At 38.0% G+C, this 4,138-nt stretch overlaps 1 pseudogene; it reads right to left on the bottom strand.

The window, feature by feature from the left end:
• Nucleotides 1–2,903: 2,903 nt before the first annotated feature.
• Nucleotides 2,904–3,324, bottom strand: LOC121453694 (annotated as a pseudogene).
• Between the last annotated feature and the right edge of the window lie 814 nt (nucleotides 3,325–4,138).

Below are 4,138 nucleotides of genomic sequence, written 5' to 3'. Positions count from 1 at the left end.
ACAATGATGTGGTGAAAGTAAGAAAGCCAAAAAAAAGAGCGTGCAGAAATGAATTTGCATCCTGAAAAGTTGGTCCCATGAGGAAAAGTGCTTGCTTCACAAGCTAACCTACCTAAATTTTGTCCCTGAGACCCATTTCTTAGGAAAGGAGAGCAGGTTGTCTCCTGAATTCTACGCAGATCTCCTAGTATGTGCAATACCTCTCTATCTCTTCACACGCATGTGCATGCACACACAAAAAAATGTTAGTAACATGAATAAATATTATAAATATTTTAAAACTAAAATACAATTTTCAGCGGTATCTTTAGAATAAAAATGATGAATGGTGACAAAATGAAAAAAGAAAAACAATAAAACAAAAGGGAAGATAAATAAAAGGGTTGAGTATAATAGAAATGGCAACATGAACCATTTGCTTCCGTTTAGTGAAGTTGTAAATAATTTGAGCATACTTAATGGGAAAATATTTGGAACAGAATGCTTAATCATAGAGAACAAAAGCAAATATATCCAGAAAGACTGAGACTTTCCACAGAGACTTCTTAGCAGAAAGGACAATAAAGTGAAAGGGAGAACATCTTCCTAAAAGAAGCAAAAGCAAATGAATTGTCATCTAGGAAAACATGAAGCTAACTAGGAAGTAGAAGAGATGAATCCAGTATACTGTATATTAAACATAATGTTTACACATGGAATCCTTTCAACATAGACAAAGTATCAGATAGAGGTTCAAGAACCAGCCTGAATGATATTTACAGCACACATTTTCAAGAACAGTGAAAATTAAAGGTTAAAATTAATAGATGAGCCGTTAGATAAAATGGATACGCTAATGGAAGACAAGCAAAAGATGTAAAATTAATATCCGAGAAGGCAGAATTTAAGATTAAAAGCAATAAACAGGATAAAAGAGGACACTGGGTAATAAAAAGGCAAGTCTAGAGAAGAGATATGAGCCACAAATATATACACATCAAGTGAAATATAGATGAAAGGAAACTCGAAAATCGCAGCTAGAAATAAAAGAATTTATAAAAAGACAGCAATACTATGACTCTCAAAATTTGGCAGATGCAATTACATGATTGATAGTTGTAAAGTAGCCAAAGAGATTCACCCTAAGAAAAGATAAGATCCAAGCCTCCAGCACCAAGCATAATCAATGAGAGAAAAGGTGATTCGCCTTTATTTATGTTTTCCATTATTTTGGCAGGAATATTAAACTTAATTTATTTTGAGTCAGCTCTGCCACGGACTACAGGTGTCACCCCAGAAGGCCAGACTTTTCTTTGAACCTTAAATTTTCACCTATAAAGAGAAGACTAATGCTTGCTTGGTCTGTGTCAACTCATAGTGGGTATCATTTCTACTGAGCCGAGACTGTGCCTAACACAAGCACATGCATGCAAGACCACACACATATAAGCACATGCATTCATACACACACACACACACACACACACACACACACATACACACACACACACACACACACACAATTTCTTCCTGCTGTTCTGTATCTGCTCAAATGAAGCAGAGTCCCCATATTTCACTCATTTCTCCTGTTGCCATAAATAATGGTAGCTGTGCGTCCCCAAAGAAGATTGATCATGAGAACATCAGCAGTGCAAGAAAGAACAAATACCAAATTTTTACTCTACTATGCACCAACGATACCATCCAGTTTCTGTGACTATTCAGCACCTAGCAGCTGAAGTGACTGCCAACAGTGGAGCTGGGGAAACTGTTATGGGACTCCTAGGAAGATTAGACAAGTGAGGAGTGACTCACCCCAGACAAGATATGCAACACACACAAGATCTACAATAAAAACCGATCACTCTCCTTTTAAAAAAGTGCAAAAATCAAATTTAGAAAATAGTTGCTTCAGAAACAATCTTGCTTGCTATGTAGATGTTTTGCCTATATCTAAGAAAGTCTTGAATCAAGAGAAAGCAATTAAACCCTAAAAGTCTCCCCATTACAAGTGCATATATACCATGTTTCTGTCACTGGTTCACCGGTGATAAAGCATAGCAGAAGCACTGTGCAGTGCGGTCTTATTCTTCAAAGAGGGAAACGCAGAGAAGAGAGCTGGAAAGTTGTTTACTCACTTTTGACTTTGCCTTTAGTTTGTAGGGGAAATATTCCCCCCGTTGAGAGAAAACTTGCAAAAGCTCCCGTGTTTTGATGTATGGTATCTGAACTCCAAAGAGAATGTAATCTTTGTGGAAAGCGATCTAACAGAAGTCCTCCTGGAATTTGAGCAAGCCTAGAAAAAGATAACCACAGCGGGAGGGTGCTTCTTTAGAAATGAAATGTTTCTGAGAACAAACAGGAAAACGTTCAGTGCTGGCTTATTCAGGTTCTATGTTGGTAGCTGACTACTAATTTCTGTGTTCCTAACAATCTCAAGATGATCAAAATGTCTCCTCATTCAAATATGTAGAGACAAAATTAAGTGTTTAACTCTGACTCCTGAAATAAAATTAAGTTTTTGACCTGTTTGAATGTATGAAATATAAAACAAAAAAGGATTTCTATTATTAATTTTTTTAAAAAGGGCACACACAATCCTTTAAATGTTTATAATGGAAAAAATCTAAGCTTAGTATAGAAATACAGACACTTAATATTAACATTGATAAATTCAGTTATTACATTGTCAATGGAAAGTAACATTTAGCCAGAACATTCTATTGCAAATTTCTTTTGATAATATTTACTAAATTTAATGATATTAATAGCATAGATATCTACAGTAAAATGCTTAGGTATAATGAGCTCTTTTCATTAAAAATTGTGCTTATTTAAATATTCATTAACTAAAAATGAAATGCTTGATTGAATTTTTTTTTTGATTATGAATGAGGCAATTTATTAACCCAGCATCCTTTGTTCTAATGCTTCTTGTTGGCAGCTGCCACCTATCCAGATCTCTCTGTCCCTGAGGTGTTAGCTTGTGGCCCCCGTCCTGGTCCTTTTCCACCATTTTCAGTCCCTCCAGGGCTTGGAGAACGCTGCAGGCCCCACTCTTGGAGCCTCTGCTGAAGTGGTTGGGCCTGACACTGTTTCTCTGCCGTCCTCCATAGATCTTGGTCATGGAGCCAACCCCAGCACCAACACGCGGGTACAGGTGCTGTGCTGTAAAGGCAGCTCCTGTGTGGAACCAGTTCTCATCATAGGGGACAAACTCTTTATGTTTGGCCAGCTTGACTGTGTCCACCCATTCGGGGACTTTCAGCTTCCCGGGCTTTTTGAGGAAGGCTGCCAGAGCTCTAACTCCTGCTGGTTAACGTCTTTTACAGTAACTCCAGGCATCCCTCCGCTGCCAACCTATAACCCCTTTTGGACTCCAGGATTTGTGGCCACAGGCATGTCTAGGCCTCTGGGCCTGCCGCTGTGGCCCCGGCTCCAAGGGGCAGAGCGACCCCGCACCCGGCTTCCTGCGGTCCTAGGCCCAAGCTCTTGGGGCCAGACAGCCCGGCCCTGTGACCCCGGGCACAGCCGGACCCAGAGCTCTCCTTGATTGAATAATTTTATACAACTTCCTATTATCCCAATTAAAAATATCATTGTACAAGGAAGTACTTTTCTATAAGAGTTTTGATACAGAAAAAGCATCAGTAGAATAGTCCATAAACCCCAAGTCTTTGACATCTTAATGTCTATCAACTGGTGGGTTAAAAGACATTATTCATGACTGTTTTATAGTGAAATATTATTCAGTTGACAAATAAGGAGCCATTGACACCAGTAGAGTGAAGGAACCAGATAAAACACATCACCTCCTTCATGATTTCAATTTGTTGGAAATTACTTGAATATGTAAATCTCCTGGGAAAGGGGTAATAGGCAATACAATAAAGGTCAAACTGCAGGAGTATTTAGGAACTTTAAGGGGATGTGAAAATGTTCAAAAACTAATTTCAGTGGTATGTATCCAAATTGTAAATTCACTTAGAAATCATTGGTTTTGCATACAATGTGACATGGAAAATAAGCTTCAGTAACATTAGAAAGATGTTCCATTTAATTGAAATATTACAGCTCCAAGGAACTTTTTTTAAACAAACTACACACAAACAATTGAATGATGAGGAAACAGGTGAATCTGAAAAACAAAATTTCTATC

Source organism: Microtus oregoni, unplaced genomic scaffold, assembly GCF_018167655.1.
Source record: "Microtus oregoni isolate MIOR12 unplaced genomic scaffold, Mior012 000000F_ref0000247, whole genome shotgun sequence".
In the NCBI taxonomy this organism is placed as follows: Eukaryota; Metazoa; Chordata; class Mammalia; order Rodentia; family Cricetidae; genus Microtus; species Microtus oregoni.
The sequence above is the reverse complement of the archived record's forward strand: the minus strand, read 5'-3'. Positions and strand labels throughout refer to the sequence as shown.